The following is a 22708-nucleotide window of genomic DNA, read 5'->3' as shown; positions in this document are numbered from 1 at the left end:
TGATGATATATTAAATTATACATTTTGTACCTAGGAAACTTAAATATCTTCTAAAAATACACAAGTCACAAAAATGCACGTAATGTAGAGATGTACTAAAAGGGTAAAATCAGATAAGGAGATTTTTTACAGTTAACTTAGATAAAACAAATCTTTGAAACTTATATACTAAATGTTTTGGGAATATTTTTCTGATGATAAAGAATCTGTGCACTAAGCCCTGTAGTTTAAAAACAATAATAAAGTTATTGAAGATGTTTTCTCCGGAAGCCCCGAATCGCGAGGTGAAAAATATATAAATAATGGTGGTATCTCGTATGTACGAAATACCACCATTATTTTATTTTCCACCTTGCGGTTCAGGTTTCTGTAGTTTTCACACCTGAACTATGTTGTTATTTTTTTATGAAGAATAGAAACTTAAGGTTATGTTCTACTGTGGTATTTTTATGTTCCTCTTAGAATTTTGATATATCGGTAATCTGTTTGATTAAGGTCACTTTTCCTAAAAAAAAAAAAAAGGCATGTACATAGCATCAATTGTAATTGTAGTGGAAGTGTAGTCCCTCAGTGAGCTACAGTAACCTTATGAATCTACAACGCTAAAACATGAGGCTCAATTCCACGTGGTGGACAGAGCGCAGATATCCTGTTACGTAGTTTTGCGCTTGAAATAAAAAAGAAAAAAAAACAACAACAGAAATGGAGTGAAACAAACACCATTAATAATTCACAGTAACGATGTGTTTCTATAACAAAGTAACGATGTGACAAAATAAGGCGAGAAGTAACCTCATTGTGACATGTTTGGCTAGAAAACGTATTAAAAAACTTAGTTTAATCTTTATTCAAGTTTTATTTACTAATACTAGCACTTAGTAGGATTTCATTTTAACATGTATTTATCCAACAAACGTAAACAACAAAGACAGGTGAAAAAATAAAGTATAAAAAAAATCTTAAACGTCGCAAGTCTGGAATCAACCCTCAAATTAAAGACTTGTTCCTTTACCGTTTTATAGACGTGGAGTCCGTTTATTACATCGTATTGTTTCATTTTGCTGGTTACAACTCCCATTATAAGAAACTGCCCCCCCTCTTCAAAAGAAAATACTAGTGTTAAACCACTTTGTTTTCCATGTAAAATGCACAGAGGACCCAAGCCGTAATTAATGGGATTAATTACAATATTGATAGCATTACTGTTTAAATTTTTATGTAACTTATATGCTATTGCTGATCATGTAACCATCAAAGACACAAACCACAAACAATTCAGCGCATGAAAAGGTATAAAAAAAGTCGATGGGGTCATCCATTAGCAATTCTAGGGATAACACTATATTGAATAAACATTATACTACTGAGGGTACGGTGAGGGCACACCAAGAGAACACTGATAACACTCCCTTTACTAATAATCGCAGCCTCCATCATGTAACTGACACCACTTCCCATCAGCCGTTGGTGCACATCTGGTGGAAAAGGCCTCCACATCTCTTACAAAGCAGCTCTAAGTATAGTCATATTTCAGAACCTATATTTTATGTCCTAAAACTACTGGTAAGCAATCGTAACTGAGCAAGATTATAGGCAGATTATAGTCGTATTTTCTCTCAAACCATTACTGGACTCGAAGTGAGGTACGACATGTTGTATTATCATGCTGAAAGACATATGGTCCTTTCTCATAGGTTTCAACTTAGGCAGCGAAGCATCATTAATAATGTTACAATATGACAAGACATTAATTACTCTCTTAACTACTATCAACGAAAAGCTAAAACTGTTAAAACAGACTCACGATACTTCCCCACAACTCTTTACAAATAGGACAAAACATTTAAACCTAATTCCAGTTGTGCGAGTATCTGAATTCATTGTTTCACATTATGAATGTTTATTTGTTATTCACTTTAGTTTCGACGTTTAAAGCATTTTCTATTTTCGTTTGGGAATGTGCATAGCTTTCAATACACGTAATCCTACTGTCATTAAAATCCTGGGTGATAGATATAATAAAAATAAAATTAATTTACTCGCTGTTCCTACAAAGCTAATCTCAGGTTTCAGGTTGTGAATGAATGAGGTCTGTTTTATTCGGAGGCTCTGTTCATTATTGACCCATGCTAAGATCTTAAACCAATCAGAATGGACAACAACATCACATTCACCTAAGGCATGCTCAAGTACTCTTGACTTAATAGAGGATATCAGGTTAGCATGTTCTTTCATTCGCATTAACAAGTTTTTTTTAGGTAGAACCGATATGTACTTCCTGATAGCAAAGATAAGTAAACTCATAGACCACAAATGATACCTGTAAAGCAGTAATTCGGTCCTTAAATCTGAAAAAAAAACAGTGGGCCACAACTAGGGTTAAACCGATTTCACTGTATCTGTGGAGACCTAATGACATTTTAAAACTGATTTTTAATAATTAAGCAATATTTATCCATTTATGATAGACTGATAACAACGTGATATTTAGAAACTTCAAATATACATGATAAGCAATCACTCTACTTATATAATATAATTACGAAGTATTCACTCAATGACAAAACTCGTAAACTCACTTTTACATAAAAAATATTTGATATTGTGAAATTTTTTATGCAAAACCTCATAACTGCTGCCCCCCCTGTGGCACAGCAGTATGTCTGCGGACTTACGATGCTGGAAACCGGGTTTCGATATCCGTGGTGGGCAAGCAGAGATAGCCCATTGTGTAGTTTTTGTGCATAACTTAAACAAAAATACCTGCTAGATATTTTAATAGTACGATGAAACAGTATTTTGACTAAGTTTTCCTCAAATATATTCGCAATAAACTTGCAAAATTAAAGTGCAATTCGGTAAATGCATTTTTGTGGTACAATTCACATTTTTAGTAACCATTATTATTACTGATTTAAGTATCCAAGGGTAACATTTTATGGTATTTCTGATGTTCCCCTGTAAAATTTACACTGCTATTTTTGTACTCAAATATTGAAGGTATTGAGTTCTCAAAGATTTTAGATTTAAGGGCCGAATTCCTGCTTTACAAGTGATGAACAGAGCCTCCAATTAAAAGAGAGCTTGTATTTCCATAAGCCTAGGCCCGAGATTAATGTTAGAGGAGCATTGAGTAAACTGCTTTTATTATTTTAAAAATGTAGTCCTTTGTTGAGTGATGGTTACTTGCGGTGGACACAGCAGATAGCTCAATGTGGCTTTACTCTCAAACAAACAAATCTTGAACATTGACTGGTGATGGATCTAATTGTGATTTAGTTTCGTAAAGCGTTTCAAAATTTATATGCACCAAGTAGTGATTAAATTTGAGTAGTGAAGTAGATATTTAAAATTATAACACTTATAGCGATTACTCATTTTCTTTACTTAAAATAAGCCCCAAAACTCGAGTGCTTTCGAATAGTTGACTATTCGAAAGCGATCGAGTTTTGGGTCTTATTGTAAGTCTATTACACTTTATATGTGATCCTTTGTACTGACTCTTTTATCAAAATTCCCTTTCTTTACTATATTATTTATATTCAATTTGGATATGGATAAAAGAGCGTTCAAATTTTCGGGGACTCATAGCATCAGTGTTGTATCTACTGGGTGTTCGGAGCAGCTTCTAGACGTTATAAGTCATAAGCAGCATTACATCATGGGATTCACATGAAAATTCAATATGTTGGTTGGTTGGTGTTTTATGGCGCAAAGCAACTAAGCTATCTGCGCCAAACAACTGGTAAAAACAGTAAAAGTAAAATTCAATGAGAACGGGTCTATTATTAGTCAGGGGTGTGTCAGTATTTTTGGCGAAATGTAAGTAGTGCAGTAAGTAACTGTATGTAAAAGTGATATTTGATACAGTATATTCTTTATTCAAGTTTTGTTTACTAACACTAGCACTTAGTAGCAATTACATTTCTTAACCCTAATTTTTATAAGCTTACTTAGGCATGATAATTTATAGCTACGATGCTGTTACGAAATTTTAGTAAAAGTAATTTCTGCTCTAACAAAATAATTTTGTTATGAAAAGCAAATTAACATTTTTGCCTGAAGATAAAAGCAAGCTGTTAGAGTTTGCTTCATATCTTTCAAGAGAGCTTAGGCTAATATGTATCTTTAATGTTGTTACGCAAGTAGAAAACTGCTACAGAACAATTAGAATCAATATGACTATTAAAAACAAAACTAAACAATTGTTTATAAAACCATATATGTTTTATATATAGTCGGGAACAAACGAGTGAAATATAACTGAGAACACAAATTGAAGAAGTTGAAGAAGGGACAAAATTAGCTTATTTGCCCCAATCTGATTGTGAGTGAAAATTTCCTTACATAATTTGTTTGACTTTTTTGGTATTTCTAGATAAGTAATACTAGCCACACGTGGTATTCTTACAGTCGTTTGTAGGCTATGGGTGTAATTGGTACAGAGCCATGCTTCAAAATAGCGTTGCACGAGTGGTGAGCTTGCGAACTTTAATGCTCAATATATGTGTATATCAACACGCCCACGTACGCCTCAAGTTACTGTAGTTCATGTTACATCATGTCTCAGTCTTAAATACTTGTGATATTATATCTATGGTTTATTAATTGGAATAATACTTAAGATAAATTGTTAGTACCCATACAAGTACACTTCAGTCTGTACGATGATGTGGAGTAGACTAACAGCTTTAACTTCAAAGATAGAAACTGAAGCGCTTGTTCCAAATGGCGAAAACAATTACATGAGAAAAAAGAGAAGATTAAGAGTTGTTTGTAAAACGTGATGATTTGCGAAAGCATAATTATATTATTAAAGTTTGTATTAAAAAGAAGCTTTCATCTCTTACTGAATACTAGCTTCAGACTAAATTATTTATTAGCTGAGAATAGTGAATAATCTGTATATGTAGATTATTTATACTAAAATACTAAATCCTTTAAATTAGTTTATGGACATTGTATGTGCAACAAAACGTTTATGCTTTAGAGAGACTTGTAAATTCAACATTTCCGGCTCGGTGGATAACACGAAATTCATATTAAGGTGTAGAGTTAGGGCTTAAAACATTAGTCTAAAACATAACCGAGTACATTTACGTTCAATAAACTAGGATTTAAACGTATCGTGTTTATGAATCTGAATAATCTCAACCAATTACAGAGCAATATACTTATTCGAAAGTGAAATGAAGCATTGGGCGTTCCCGAAATTTATGATATGAGAATACGTGAGGTGATGTGAAGTACAGAAATCCCCATAGCAACAAATGGATTTGGAAAATATTAAGATGTATAAATGCTGTTTCCACCATCTTCTCAAGAGACGTAATTTATCTTTACAGCCTATGTTTTTTTCTTGGGTTACCAAAAAAGATGGTAAAAACGCTAAAGTTTTTAAACCAAAAATACAACTTTAGTGAGCAACTAAAACATAAACTCTAAGGAAATGCTATTGATTTATACATAATTCTTAAATATAAAATTGTATAGATTATCATATAGGAAAATGATATGTAAGAGTGAATTATATATATGATTTCGTTTCGTAGCAACACAAACGTATATGCATTTTTAATTTTAATTGCTTATTTATACTCAAATAGACAAAAGTTGCATTGCTTTAAAACTTTGCGGAAATGGCCTGTAACCCACAAACAAGTTGCTTTGTGTCACAATATGTAACACATTTATTGTAAGCAAAAAACACGAGTAGCTAAACCGTTTTTTTGTACATTCTGGAGTTTCACGTTTGAAACTGAGTTATTTAAACACGTTGGAATAAAAATTGTTACCGTATTACTGGCATTTTTTGAAGACCCTGCAACAGATACATGTTTATATAGAATCTCATGAGTATCCCAAGAATATATTAACTGTAACAATCATTAACAGCGTATATTTCTTAGATAAAAAAACATAAATACTTTACTTACATACATTACCAGTTAGTGTGAGGTTTACATTATTACAACTTGTGTGTATATTGTTTGATGAGGAATATAAGCATTCTTTAAAACAAACCGGAGAAGAAAAACTATACTGAGGAAGAGTGATACAAAAGAAAGCAAACTCCATTCATCATTCCATGAAATAAGGTTCATCAGGAATGAATACTTTCCTTTGTAGACTTGGAAAATAACGTAATGGCAAATCAATGAATTATAAAGAGGAAAGACAAGAAATTGTTTGAACTAGTTTACTGTAAAACTACAAGCACGGTCAGCAGAGTGATTGTTAAAAAAAAAAAAGATGCAGACGAAATTTTCAAAAGTATTGTGTAGCTGCCCAATTAAAAAGTAGGATCTTTAATACCCAGATCCATGTGATAGCCTTAAAGTAGTCGTACACATAGTAATGTAAAATAAGAAACAGTAGATAATGTTCTTGGCCGAACTCTGCTACAAAAAGTAGCACCTAATGTTGAATTATCATATGACCTTGATCGGATTTACTATGTTCCCAATTAGAACTACAGAAAAAGTTACATATTTTACAAATTTGAAGGCTATGCTTAAACATTCCAAAACAGTTGTATATCTTCAAAAATGGCCAAATAATGCCAGGCTTTCAATATTCCCTACATATGAATAACACAATCCTGCGAATTTAAACTTCATAAAAGCTGTTTTGATTTTAATATCAGATTTTCCAAAATTCAGCTACGCAGATTTCGAAAATAATATTCTTTTTTTTCTATCATTGGCAAGATATATGATGAAACTCAAACAAGTCCTCAAGCTCAAAAAGTGCTAGTAGTCCAAAGTCCATATTAGATATTACTGGTACATCTGCGTGCGGGTACCGAGGCATTCCGCACAGACACTAGTAGCAACAGGACACTCGCCTTGCTAATGTATATTATTACATATGTGTTGCTAATAGTATCACTATGCTACTCAAACTCATTTGTAACTGTTCAGCATCGGAACATTTCTTTAACTTCACGATTATTGTCTAAGACTGTGAGATAACATTTCACACAGTCGTTTTCTGAAAGCCTGTCAGTTAAAGTAACTTTTTTTTTGATTAAAATAAGCTACTAAACATGCTGCTTTTGGTTTTACTGTTAGAATAACTTACTAAATACGTTGATATTTGTTTTACTGCTATAATAAGTTACTAAGTACGCTGCTATTGGTTTTACTGTTACAATAACCTACTAAACACTCATCTATTGGTTTTACTGTTAAAATAACCAACTAAGTACGTTTCTGTTTGTTTTACTGCTACAATAAGATATACTAAACACACTACTATTGGTTTTAGTATTAAAATAACCTACTAAACACGTTTCTATTGGTTTTAGTGTTACAATAACCTACCAAACACTCTTCTATTGGTTTTACTGTTACAATAACCCACTAAGTACGTTTCTGTTTGTTTTACTGCTACAATAACCTACTAAACACGCTTCTCTTGGTATTACTGTTACAATAACCTACTAAACACGTTTCTACTGGTTTTACTGTTACAATATCCTACTAAAAACGCTTATATTAGTTTTACTGCTACAATAACCTACTAAACACGCTTCTCTTGGTATTACTGTTACAATAACCTACTAAACACGTTTCTACTGGTTTTACTGTTACAATAACCTACTAAACACGTTTCTACTGGTTTTACTGTTACAATAACCTACTAAAAACGCTTATATTAGTTTTACTGTTACAATAACCCACTAAACATGATGCTATTAGTTTTGCTATTACAATAATATATTAAATACGTATATCTGAAATTCATTTTTAAGTTTTCTCACTGTAAACTAATATTAAGCTAGCAAAGACAGATGTGTTTTAAATTATTGTCAGTCTTCATGCGATGTAATACCACAAAATTCTACTAAATGTTATGTTTTGCTAATTAAGACACTATATATACCGAAAAATAATAATTGTTCAAAGAACAGAAAATGTAAATTAATTGTCGAGTAAGGTGTTTTTTTTTACATTAAATTTAAAACATAGCATTTATTTTCGCTAGAAATATTTATGCACGGAAAATAAAAAATAAATAATGAACTGGGAGATGTAATGAAAAAAAAATATTTCACGTTCGTTTGAGCTTGGTCTAATTAAGTTAAAGTTAATATAAGTACATAACTTTTGAGGTAATCAAACCACGTACCATATCCATCATCGGGAAGGAAAACAAGTAGTCGTACATTTTCAACCATTGATTTTCTTGGAAACAGGTGTAATTTTAACACAGGCCTTATAAAGAACTACAAAAATTGAGTCCGCTTTATTCACCAAGTAGTTATCTTAGCCTCCAACTGACATGACACTAATTAGAACAGCTATGTTTGCTGAGAAGGAACCGCATTTTTACCACCCCGATAATATGTTTCTTAACGTCTTAGATTCGAATGTGTTCATACCTTTACAATAATAATGATGCTGTGCTCAAAATACACTGGTGTTTGGAAGAGATATGTTGAATATATAGTGTTGTAAAAACTAAAGCTTGTCACTTAAGTGTGTAGAGCTGGATATACCGTATGGAGTTGAACTCGTGCGCACGATCTGTAGGATAACAGCATAGCTTGTTTGTTTGTAATTAGCCAAAAGTTACAAGTTAGTTTCTTTGTTACTAAGCGCAAAGCAACCCAATGCTCCGCCCACTACTGTTATCGAAGCCTGAATTTTAGCGTTGTAAGCTCTCAGACTTACCGCTGCTACCTTCAAGGGTATCTTCAAGGCTAGATTCATTAACACACTACACTTTAAACTTAAAAAAATATTTCAGTATTTTACAAAATTACCTCCCATTAATTACTAAACACGTGTGTATTTTGATGTGATATTGAGTGTTTGGAGTTGTATGACAATAATGAAGGTAATCTAATCATCCGTATAACTTTAATTTTTGTGTATTAATCTTCCCAGTGGTAGTATTCATCTATCCGTGGTTTTAACTTTGTACACGCACTCTCCTTTCAAAATAAATTTTAGATTTACAGCTAAATGTAACAGTTTTTCACAATAGTGACCAAGCCGAATATAATTCTGTTATTTCAAATATTTATTTTCATAAAATACATTTATTATCTACATATCTACAACAATATCTGTATGAAAAGAACATGAGAAATAAAAAAATAGCATGTTTTAAAGCAATTTGAGAAGCAACCCTTTTATTGCACATTTTAACGCACAGGGACAAATCTATTTTTGGCGCTTAAATACACACACGAACGCTTCAGTTCTGTAGTGGAATGCTCTTACTTCCAAGTAACAGCATAAATAAACCATGGAATTATATTTGTTTGTTCCTCAACTGAACAATGTTACTTCGAGGAAACATACTCATTTATAGGTTACCAAAATACATTTCACAATAATATTTTTCTGTGCAATATAGGCCTATTTAAGTATGAAATTTTAAGAAAACTATTTTTAGCAGTATTTTCATAATAAGATCAAATAAAATTTATAACATTCAATACTACTGCACAATTTACCTCACATTTTTGATTTAGATGTTCTATTTTTAATAAAAACGATCTCATTACTATATTTTTTCTTTTATGTGACTCAATCTGTGAACCAGCTGGTGTAAAAAGTTTGACGTATTGTAATAACTAAATACGTTATTATTTAGTTATTTCATACTAAAACGTCATCTTTATTTGCAGAAATGTATAGATTATTTTCACATTCCTGCCACCAACGATAAAACATAACAGAAAAACCATAACATTGTTTTTTTATAGAGTTTATATTTTAATTACTGATTATTTCAGTCACAGGACTCCTAATTGGTTGTACAGTCCAAAAATTGGAAACAGCTGAACTGTAGTCTTCTTGATGATGAATCATGGCTGAAGTGATTCGTACCGAATCAAAGTAGTTCTCATTAACCAATGCTGATACTTTCAGTTACAGGACTTCTAAATGATAGTACAGTCCAAAAATTGGAAACAGCTGAACCGTAGTCTTCTAGATGATGAATAATGGCTGAGGTGATTCGTACCGAATCAAAGTAGTTCTCATTACCCAATGCTGATACTTTCAGTTACAGGACTTCTAAATGATAGTACAGTCCAAAAATTGGAAACAGCTGAACTGTAGTCTTCTAGATGATGAATCATGGCTGAGGTGATTCGTACCGACTCAAAGTAGTTCTCATTAACGAACCTTGCCCTGAATCGGTACAAACCGCCCCTAAACCACGTTAGGTTATGTTGATCCTACCATTGGAGCCAACCATTAGTTTGACACACAATAAGGAAGTATTTGAAGTACATCTTGAAAACATCATGCTCGTGCATAATATTCTTACGGATGATTTGGTTTTCTTCAAATAATAGCGATAAAGTATAAAACTTTGAACAACCTTAACTAAAAAATTCACACAAAACGTACTTCATTTGGATCTCATAAAAAACTATTTCTTTTGTACCATTTCGTCTGAGTACAGAGCCATTCTACTAAAGTTAATCCAAATACTAAGATTGATACTGTTTTAACTCTTTATTACATTTTCTGTAGGTTCTATTAACCCCATGGAATTCATCTCAAAAATATTTGATATTGTTTTAACTTTTCATTATTTTTTCTTTTCTGTGAGCTCTGTAATTCACTGGAATATGTCTTGAAAATCATTCATACCAAACACCTTCCTTTCAGAAATAAGGATTGGACCCGTAAAGCCTTCTATAAAGTAATTTAGAACTAGCTTTCCTACATAATAGGTAGATACAAAAAAAATAACTTAATCTCTTGCAATTCTAAAGGCATACCAGTCCTAACTTATCTAGTGACGTGAGATGTAAGCTAATCGTATACACTGTGCAGATCTTCATTTGAAGCTGGCCGATGAGAACTGCAGCATTCTCACGACCAAGCTAGAATACAAAAACCGACTTAGCAGTTTGGAAAACTGTCCAATTAACATTTTACCTATTAGTGATAACTGCTAGAAAGTTAGAGCGATGATATACCGAAAGAAAAACGGAAAGAAGAGAATTAACAAAACTTTACTAGCAGATAGTTAGGAATACAAACCAGATAGGGTTAATGTACCCTTTGAAATTAATCATTAAATGTTTGATTATTTTATAAAAGATATTTATAAACCAGCCTAATTCAGTTGTATTAAGAAGTCATTAAACAGATGAATGCAACTTATTAAAATACTTCTAAGTCTGGATTTGGTCGAAGTATTACTATACTAACCTTAACTTTAACAACGATACCGTTTTCTTCGCCAGATACTAATATACATAGGCTTCGTCTCGCTGTCTGGATGGCTACCCTGTATTAGAAAAGATTAAAGTTCCAGTAATGTGTACAGCGACTTTCATGGGAGTTAATAAGATAGCTTCATTTCCATATATAAAGTTGCGTTGATTGGCTCTTTGATTCCTACTTCAGAAGCTTCTAGCAAATAGCATTCTTTTGGAAAAAGCATTGCTTTGTTAATATAATAGCGAGCTTTCCCAAGAGGATGACATAGACGTTTCGACGTATATATTTTAACAGACCCGAGCGAATTTCTTTAGCAAACTAACGTTTTGAATAGAGTTCGTGTTTAAACACACTAGACATACACATCTTCCCAGCTTCTGTCCCTTTTCAAGTTGTCTGAATTTTTGCACTCTTCTGTAAACTGCCTCTGAATACCTCTAGGGAATCATAATCCTAAAATTGCTAATATCACAAAACAGACCGAAAGATTAATCTGTTATGCATATATTTCAATTTTCTATGTATTTTCTACTAAAGACAAAACGCATATATGAATACCAAAGTTCTTAGTAAAAAGTTTCATTTTACGCAGGACTAATCATAGCTTTCATTGAAAATGTTGAAATAATTAGGAAAATTCGTCAAAACAAGAAAAGTTAGCTTCGTAATTTTAGTTAACGTATCATGTATAACAACAAAACGAACACATTACAATACACACATACACACACACACATATATATATATATGTATATATATGCAAAAACATAAAATGGAAGGACTGCGTTAAAAACAGCAAGCCCAAATCTGTGATGAAAAAGTATTTTAATTATCAAAACAGGCCTTAACAACCACAACAAATAAATAAAGTCGTTAGAATATTTTGTGATAAATACAAAAATGTGTAACATCAATACAAAGAAGTAAGAAGTAAGACTTTTTTTGCTTGGAATTTTCGATAAATGTTTTTAGTTTTTAATATGTTCGTTAAAATATTTTGGCACTATTTTTATGCTTGTATGAACACCATTATCGCACATAAATATAAAGCTCTGATAAAGGGTAGATAAATTCAGAAAATTAATCGTTACAGTAGACTCTACGAGTAGGCTTAATGGGTGGAGGTTGGGAGTTATTCTAGTTCAGATAACATGGTTGGGTTTTTATACTTTTATATTAGTATAATTTGTCTACAGTACTACAAGTATTAACTTATTCATTTTAACTTGTACCACTGGAATGTCAACGTCAAGAGGGTGACGTTGCTATCTTTACCCCAGTGCTAGGACCTTATTTCGTTTTTCTTTCAATTTTATATTTCTCTGGAGAGCAGTAATCTTCCCACAACTGTCTGCAGGCAGCAAAGGGTGATATAGATGTGGGACGTTGTGAGCTTGAGGAACCACATCTTACTCTCCTAACACATTCTTATTTTTCTTACTTATTTTTTGTTCATTCTTCTTTCTTTAACATGTAGAATTAGAGAACGGAAGTTAAGAATGGTAGACAAAGTATCCCCACCGTAATGTGGGTTCTACTTCCGCAGTCACCTTCCCACAACTGTCTGCAGGCAGCAAAGGGTGATATAGATGTGGGACGTTGTGAGCTTGAGGAACCACATCTTACTCTTTTAACGTATTCTTATTTTTCTTACTTATTTTTTGTTTATTCTTCTTTCTTTAACATGTAGAATTAGAGAATGGAAGTTAAGAATGGTAGACAAAGTATCCCCACCGTAATGTGGGTTCTACTTCCGCAGTCACCTCAAAAACTCTTATATCCCGAATTATAGCTCTGCTAACCTTTTTAATTTAGGCACCGTTTTTGATGTTGTTGTTAAGGCCTGTTTTTATCATTAAAACACGCACACACACACACACACACATATATATACAGATTAGACAAGTAAAGACTTTTAAAACCTTCAGATGTGTTGTTTCAAAACTTATTACAACAGCAGAGATATATCTCAGGAACGTTGCTTACGAGCTGCAATTAATTGTCTGATGGGTTTGTTAAATATGCAAGTAAATATATATATATATATTCACACATATTAATGTGAACACGTTTAAGCAATCTAAAGTTTACTTCAGAATTGTTTTGTTCCGTTGAAAGTCGTGAATTCTCTTTCAAAATGAAATTGTTGAAAAAAAAAGCATGCTATCATCTTATCAGCTCATGCATTTTCAACTTTAAGTTGATGGTTGGCGAAAAATTTAAACCATAAGCCGTTATCACTTTCGAGAAAAAAAATACACCAGCCTAGTGAAGATTTTCTTTTCTTTTTATTTTATGTTTATTCGAACCTCTAATGAGATTTTTTGGTGAAAAAGCTCTCGATTTTAAATACAAAATCGTGTTCATGCTTTTAAGAAATTTCCCTAAAATGAGTGATGACTTGTGGGTATTCTATACTCTAACACCTCATCTTGACCATCTCGACACCGATAAGCATTAACATTGACAACTACTGTTGAAAGACAGTATAAGCTTGGTAACAAAATAAATTACCAACTTTTCTTGAGCTCATGAGATGGATGACATTTTTTACGCAATACGTCGACACCAAGGGAATATTTACACACTAAAGTAACATATCTCAGAGTATTCAAAAACATGTCAAATACATTGAGATTATCTTCTGTTCAAAGAAATCTAACTAATTAGATCAAAACTAAAAGTCAAACCTGTAACAAGTATTGCTAATATATTATATTATATAATATATTATTTTTATGTTCTTATTTATACGGATTATAGAGTCTATTGTTTCACCATCTGGATACCCTTTGCTATTAGCGATATTTCAAGCCGTAATTCTTTACTTCGTTAATAAAAAGTCTACAGATAAAAACTATTATGGTTTCATTAAATGCTCTGCCTTCTTCCCACCGTATTTAAAATAAGATAGGCAAGATAAGCGAAGAGACATATCAGAATATTACTTCTATCCGGCCTGTGTTATACGATCAGACTCAAGGGTTATTCAGAACATGTTATTCATCTAATGGGATCCTACAGATTAATAACCAAAATTTCAAATTATTAGTTCACCAGTGCGTTGACCTTTATATGATATGATTGTTTAGATTAATTTTCACATAATTACACTTATTTCTATAAAGAATTCTAGATTAAACACTAAGTTTACTCTAAGCCTTAAAAAAGGCCCAGCACTTTCGCGAGATACACATGTATTTGCCAACAAGTGGTCTCGATCAGTTTAACAAATATTATTATGACAACATCAAACTCTAATGATTATTTTCGGCAAATATTTTTATAATTTCAATTCCCACAAAACCTGTACACAAAAGACTATATGAATCACATGTAATCCACTCTATCACCAGACTAGATGTCGTCGTAATTTCCTCGACTCTGCGTGTGGTATAACTGACTAACAAGAAATTTTTAAGAATTCACATTATCATGTTCTTTCTCTCTCACGACGACAATACTTTGAGCTCTAGGTTTTCTAGATAATTTTCTCTGCTCGGTGTCGAACCCAATATTTCTAGTAAGTCATATTTTAAGACTCACATTATTACATTAACTTGCAAAATAATAGCTTTTACTCCTCGATTTAAAACTCCGAGTTCAAATTGACTACAGGGAATAAAAATAGTAATCTTTGTTCTTAAATAGATTTATGGTTACGAAACAAAAGGTAGCATTATTTCCACAAAAACTAATAAGTACTTATTAGAAAATTTAACACTACTACTAACAAGCGTAAAACGGTTGTTCTTTCATAAATACTTTTATAAGCCTGGTTTTGAAAGCCAACCTCAGATGCCTTTATAGAATATTACATTTTGTAATGAAATCCTATCTAATTAAGTCGGTGTGCATCGGCCGTTTGACAAGTACATTTTGCTATCAGTTAAAATCTGCAGTATTTTCTTCATTACCTAATACAGTAATTACATTTAAGACGAGAAGCTAATGTTAAGTATAACTCATATATTATATTTATGAAACGTACTTGATACCAAAGCGTTTTATTGGAAGATTAACCGAATCCATTGATTTTCTTGCGATAACTATATATATCCATACATGTGTATTCCATGAGGAGTTTAAATGAGATCTTTATAATCTACCTGGAGGAGTAACGACTACGAACCTCAAAATTCGACAGAGTAATTATAAAATGAGTCATTACATTACAAGGCTTAAGGAAAGAGAAATGATATATGTGTAAATAAATGCACGCAGATATAGATATAAGTGTGGCTCAGAACTACGACGCTTGTTTTTGCAGGTTGATCTTTTTTAGTTATTGTTAATTGTGCTACTACGAATGTACAGTTACAATATTTTAATGTATTTACGTCCATATTGAGTACTGTAGGCAAATGACTATTTTTATTTTGCAGTAGTTTGTGATTTCTGAAAAAAAGCAAAAAGGAAAGTTAAAAGAACGAGAAATTATTTATCTAGAAATTTGTATAACCGTAGCCACTATTAGAAAAGTATTAAAACACCAAATCATATTATTTTAAAATTCAGTAACCTAAAGTTATTACTATGTTATACAATTTTGCAACATTACATTTTATAGACTGAACTGCTACAATCTTTCCAGGTGTTTTTTTTTATCTTTCCCTCCATTTTGTCTAATAAGCCGAGTCATTTGATGAAGACTGGAAGGGTCTGCTCTAGCCTTTCCAATTATAATTTCTCTATAGATTACCTCAAAGATATATTAAAATATGGGTTCTTAGTGGGTCATTTCAAGAAGTCATCATTGTTATTTTTATATCAAACATGTTTTGGAGTAGGAAGCTTTGGGTTCTTAGTGGGTCATTTCAAGAAGTCATTATTGTTATTTTTATATCAAACAGGTTTTGTAGTAGGGAGCTTTGGGCTCTTAGTGGGTCATTTCAAGAAGTCATTATTGTTATTTTTATATCAAACATGTTTTGTAGTAGGAAGCTTTATCATGTTCAAAGAACACATTGGATGCTGACTCCATCATTGCAAATGGAAAGTGTTCATTGAAACTCTTTTATTATGTAAGGACATTTGAACATGCAGCTAGCATGTCTCACACTCAGGGCATGCAGTGTCACTTCAATAATAAACACAATACAATCACCCCCACAAAATCCACGATTAATTGTCAATATTCCAGCACTGTACATCAATCATAGCGGTGTTAAACATCATTGGGAGGCGATGTTCAGTTTGCATATCATCACATATCCAAAGTGTTTATATCGGAGAGAGCGTTGCACGGACTTTACTATTTATAACCATTCACACGTGAACATTTTGGACGCAGATAAATTTATTATAAATTTTACAGATTTGACTTTTAGCATTTTTCACATTCCTTAACAAATTAAGACTTATCACGCACTGACACAACTCGTATATTGTGTATTCCAATATCAGGTTCTTAATACTGTTGATGGTTTCATGTGCATGACCACGCATTGGAACAATTTATGAAATTTATTTACATAAATAAACAAGTCAACTTTTACTTAATTGAACAATAATGTTTTCTACATTTTTACTAAATGAAGCAAATGAGCACATTTAGAATGAAGGAAGAAAGCATTTTTATTTAATTAATTAAAAATTCAACTTGTATATATAAATAAATATTTGATATGCTATTAAATGTTTACATTCCCAAAAGAATACAATGTCGATTTGGCATCTTACATATATTTAGACAATATTCAAACACTGTCTGGATTCGTTTGTACCTCACTGACTGTTTCCACTGTGAGGCTTGTGCCCTGTTATTATTTGTTTACTTAATGTGTATACGCTTATTATTGTTGTTCTGGCCCTTGCACTTCAAATATGAAACTTTCAGGAGGTTTGTAGATGCTTTTATATATATATACTACTTTCTATTATTTAATAACTTTACATTAGTATACTTTTAACATATATATATCACATCTTATTTGTTATTACTGAGGCCTTCTCCAATATTGCCTATTGAAAAGTATGTAAATTACCCATTTCTACTTTATATCCTGCTAATTAAAACATATTAATTAATTTTATATTAATTCTTTGAAACTTTTTCTGCATAAGACATTCAAACTGATCTCGGAAATACAGTCTTGTTGTTACAGATCCATCGAGCTGATGTCGGTGTATTATAATTACACAAACGTTGTTAATATCCGTTTGATAAATAACATAGCATAACTTTCGTACATGATAGTTTGTGCATACTAAGTTATTTTCCAGGAAAAGTTATTTATTTTATACTGACGCACACTTCATTGGCCGTACATTGGTCATAATACACTGCGGATATATATCTTGATCATAGCTACGAACTTGATTTACGAAGTTATATGAAGTAGGATCTAATTTCTGCAAGTAGCGTTGGCAACTCATACGGGATGAAACTGCATTGAAATACATATTGTATTTTTATGTAACACGCATTGTCGATTCATGGGATATGAAACTACTCTCTCTTACATGTATGGCTAACACACATGGGATGAAGACCTAATTATGCTGTATGCTTCGTCAACCTATGTTTTATAGCAATCAATGCATTATATGATGGATAAATTTACACCAAGAACATTTATAAAACATCACTCATTAAGTTGAAGGAAGTTTTGTAAACACTCTGAAATCTACAAAGAAAATTATTTGAATTACAGTTATTAGTTGTTTATGAAAATTTTATCTTTCAGCCTGCTACGTTTTTACAATAGTAGGGATACAATTGATGACCTATTCATTTTGATTTTCTTCTACATTGTTATCATGAACTTTAAACCAAAAATATCCAACTTCCAAAAATGGCCAGGTGGTTAGGGCGCTCGACTCGCAATCTGGAGGTCGCGGGTTCGAATCTCCATCCCACCAAACATGCTTGCCCTTTCAGCCGTCAGAGCGTTATAATGTGACGGTCAATCCCACTATTCGTTGGTAAAAGAGTAGCCCAAGAGTTGGTGGTGGTGATGACTAGCTGCTTTCTCTCTAGTCTTACACTGCTAAATTAGGGACGGCTAGCGCAGATAGCCCTCGTGTAGCTTTACGCGAAATTCAAAACAAACAAACAATCCAAAGAGTAGAATGATACAAATCCAAGGTTATCATAATCAATATGAATATATGCTATAACGCACTTTATGAACGGCGAAAATAAAGTAAGTGCTTAGATGTTATTTCATATTAAATTTTGATAAATAATATATAATACATTGCCGTAATAGCCGTATATTATAGCTGTATCATCTTTATAACACAGGCAGTGAATGTATCTTCATTCACGTATAGTTACATAATTTTTAAATAGTTTGGGTTGTTTGCAATTAGTATCCAGCTGTGAACAGTACTAGTCTTGAACTTAAGTTGTCATACATGAAAAAGGCTAGTACAGATGTGTTTGTCTCTGGAAGTGGCCAGTACTCTAAATAAGCGGATAATTTGTTTGTCACAACGTCTGGAGTGATGAACATATGCAGAAATAAACAGATTATTTGATAATGAGTAGTTTTGACGTGGATGATAACGACTCCTGTGAGAGGTTGGTAGAGTTTGAAGTTGGATATAAGTTTAAACAAAATCAGTACATAGCACCAGAATTTCTTTGTTTCTGTTTTGTTCAGATGTATCTTGATGATTGTCTCGTAAGCTTGTTTAGAATTTTTCCCAGATCTGTGTACGCATTTTACATGAAATAAGCAGGCATCACGTCCAACTGTTTTATTTAATAGATAACGCGAATAATTTATTTTCAGGTTAAACAGCTGCGTTAGGCCTTTATTCCTTTTTGGTAGAGCTTGGTTAAACCATACTTTACATACAATTCATAATAACCTATGGTTTTACGGACTTAATACCTGCAGGTTGCATAATACTGAAAATAATAGAAAGGCACATCCAAAAATCTCCCCTCCCCCGAATCTCATATTGTACTGCTACATATACTTTATAAAGTACAACGACTGTTAAAAATTATTAATTGAAATCAGAATATCACAAAAAGAAACGCGAAGACCTCCAACGAGGAAAAGCTATTGGATGCAGCATTGGTATATGAGTTTCCGAGATATTTCATCCGGTTATCTCAGCAGAAGTTATGTTTTTAAGGATTGAAAGAACATCAGTCCAATCACCAAAAATAATTGTGCTATGCAAACAGCTGCACATGACTTCAAAGCCACCTCAGGCCAGCACATCATCTACCATACCCAAGAAGCTCAATGATGCTCCACTTCACGAGAGAATTGCAGTTCATAACGTATCAGTTACGCTCCTAAATGCAAGTGTTTGGCTGTCATGATGCATTGGGTATTAAAACTATGACGAAATACAATGGAAAATAGTTAAAGGGGTGATATGTTTCGCTTCTCATTGTTTACTTCCAACAGACGCGTATGGGTTTGATGAGAACTTTGAGACTATTTTGGATTTGATTGTTTTCTCTCAACCTTAGAGAACAGTAGGATACTTCTACAGTGAATGACTATTTTAACGAGCTATATAAGATACATCATAACAAATAGTAAATAAAGACCTAAATACTTTGCTGTATTGTGACGTTTTGAAAGGTGCTGTAATGTTTGTGTTAATGGAATTCTATGGGGAACGATCGTACATATTTTAGCATTACAATACACAATGCCATACTGATGTCGCATCAAACAAAAGCTTGAGACAAATAATATGTGTAATACGCTTTAATAAGCCCAGATCCCCGATAGCAACAGTGATAATAAACATTATGAGGCAGTGTACAACGCAGGAAATAGAAAGAACAGACACCATATTTGAACAGGCGAATTTCCTATTGCAGCAAAGGAAACGGTTAAAGGCAGAAACGAGAGTAGCTGCTCTTTGGTAATATATTACATTTTATAGGAAGAATATAGCGTTAGGTTACAAACTGAATTTGAAGCTAATTGATTAATAAAATTGTTTATTTTTTACATGTTGAGAAAAGTACGAGATTTATCTGCGCTGGTCTTTTTTAATTTTGAAGTGATACACTAGAGGGAAAGCAGTTAGTCAACACCATCCAACCAAATCTAAACAAAATGCTAGACTTATTTGTAATCATGAAGTTTTCTTAGCGACTTTACTGTAGAATTTGATCTTTGGGATACGAATTATAAACGTTTTAATTCCATGTGATCAAATGCTAGTACTTAATTTTATAAATACACAGATTAACAACACTGAAAACCTAGTCATCAACAGAATAAGCTAACTGATTTTATTTAGTGCTTATGGTAAGCTGTGACGATCAGATAGCAGTCGTTGTCATGGCTAATGGCTTATATAATCACCCAAGTCTGGTCAATAAGTAGTTATTACTTAATTATTATTAAATACTAATTACGAGTTGTTGTTTCTTATTGCATCCTACGTTTTGGTTGATATCTTTCGGCGTCTTCGAGGGAATCCTGATAAGGACTATATATGGTAGCAGAATCCTGGATTCGATCTTGTGAATTTCTGTTAGTGTCTGTGGGTAAGACAAGTGTATTGTCTATTCATCCGGGCTCTTATCCCAAGAGAACTTGAGTTAATACATCTATGCGTGATTTCAAGAGGGGTATCCAGATTTTGATGACTTCTATGCTACGTTTACTGAATGTGTTTCTAATTAGGTGGATATAGAAAGATTCCTTTATCTTTCTTTTACAAGAGTACGGTTGATATCCCATTGTTTTAGCATTATTATAACTACCTTAACTTTATAATGGGTCACTTCAGCAACCTTAGTTTTCATCCACAGTTTTTACAGTTTGCCCGATTTTTGTTACTTATATTGCAATGAAGTGTAATAATTGGAGAGTATCAGTGATTTAAGAGAGAGAGAGAGAGATTAACCTGCTCGGCTACATTGGAGGAAGATTAGCATTCATCAAGAAGTAATGAGTTGGACTTTAAAGGACAGTATATTAACTTAGTAATGAATTAATTACTTTTTTTTCGCTTAAGTTAGTTTACCAGTAGAAAATGGTATATTCGTAACGTTTAGGGTTAATTTTGTTGACGTCAACGTAAGCTAGACCATCGAAATATAACACATCATAACATGGCATACTTTTACAATTACACAGGGAACCATGACCCACCAAACTGTTGTTATTATATGATCATGTCTTCCTGTCTAGAAACTAAACGTTATTATGTAAATAAAATACGTTTATTCACCCACTGGAAGCTGTAATTTTAAAAGTACAAACAAGTCCAGGGGACCTCTAAACAAGTATAAGAACGACGTTTGTCAGCATTCAATTCTATCATCATACTTTTACTTTACAGTGTTGATGATGGATGTTTCTTGGCCCGTGTGGTCAAGCAATAGATTTTTAAGACGTTGTTTTGCAACACAATAATCGCTCGTGCTTGATTTTGTTTTTAAACACAATTAGAAAAATAGAATTAGGAAAAACATATAGATATAAGGTACCTCAACATAGCCTCACTCTTATTTCTTCTAATTAGATACATCAAACGATAATTAGCTTAATATAGTGCATCACAGGACTTTTAATCTAACATGGTTATATTCTCCAATAAGAGACGAATCATACTTAGCGATGGTTGTAACCACTGAAGCAGAATATGTCTTCAACAATTAGCAATGTCATGGTTGAAGAAATGAGGTCCTGCACATCTAAGACCAAACTTCATGAACAATAGGCTCTCCCTTATTTCCAGGTTTTTCCAAGTTACGTCGAGACTGAACTTGTTAGCAGATTACAAAGCTATGACCATACCCTTTTCTTTAATCTATCGTTTGAAAATATTACATATACTTACACTGTATGTAACAAAGGCTCGAAAGCTTTATTCGATTCCAGAATAGGAAACGTTGATACTTCAGACTTGTTTAAAGTCAATCAGTAGCGTTCAAGCCATGATAATGATTATAGTTCAGTAATATCTAAATTCATTCATATGAGGGGTAAGAGAGAATTCGGATTTCAAGAAAAGCATAGGTGAATTCAATATTTTCAAAATGTCACGTGTACCAAGAGACAAACATTGATAGGCTGTTATATGAGATTAAACCAAACAGAAACCAGTGTAAATTCTGTTTCAACACTCCCCAATCTGCTATATTCCATTGTTGTTGAGGTCAAACCCTCGCTCGTAAAGTTTATCACGCCAATTGGGATCTGATTTAAAGCGGGTGACAATTTTATTAGTCTTGAATATAAGCTTAACCTATAACAAACATTAATTAGCGAAATCAAGTAAGGTTTATAGAGATTAAGCATGACGAAACTTAAAATATAATTATTGATAATTCAAACGATAATGATTTGGTGCTGAAAAAAGGATTTTATCTAGATTGTAGTTTGTCAGACGAAAGATTGAGGAAATACAAATTGTTTGCGTTTGTGACACGAAACTCAAACTGAAATAATTTGACACACAATTTTGCCAATGAAGATTATGATTAGATACCATCACTCTGTTACTTTATTTGTTATGTATCTTATTTCTATATAACATAAACTGTGAATTTTAATATTGAATATATTCAA

General features: G+C 32.5%; 1 protein-coding gene across 7 annotated transcripts in view; it reads right to left on the bottom strand.

Annotated features, from left to right (window-relative positions):
* LOC106459793 (GTPase-activating Rap/Ran-GAP domain-like protein 3) overlaps positions 1-22708 on the bottom strand; it is a 427929-nt gene that overhangs the window by 211415 nt on the left and 193806 nt on the right. The window contains exon 1 of one of the 7 annotated variants that reach the window (XM_022386658.1): positions 11187-11292. The exons of 5 other annotated variants lie outside the window; for them this stretch is intronic. The gene's annotated coding sequence lies outside the window, so the exon portion shown is untranslated. Of the gene's footprint in view, positions 1-8109; positions 8680-11186; positions 11293-22708 lie in introns of those variants that run through there. One more of the 7 variants, XM_022386668.1, reaches the window with a different exon arrangement.

Source organism: Limulus polyphemus, unplaced genomic scaffold (assembly GCF_000517525.1).
Source record: "Limulus polyphemus unplaced genomic scaffold, Limulus_polyphemus-2.1.2 Scaffold30, whole genome shotgun sequence".
Taxonomy (NCBI): Eukaryota; Metazoa; Arthropoda; class Merostomata; order Xiphosura; family Limulidae; genus Limulus; species Limulus polyphemus.
The sequence above is the reverse complement of the archived record's forward strand: the minus strand, read 5'-3'. Positions and strand labels throughout refer to the sequence as shown.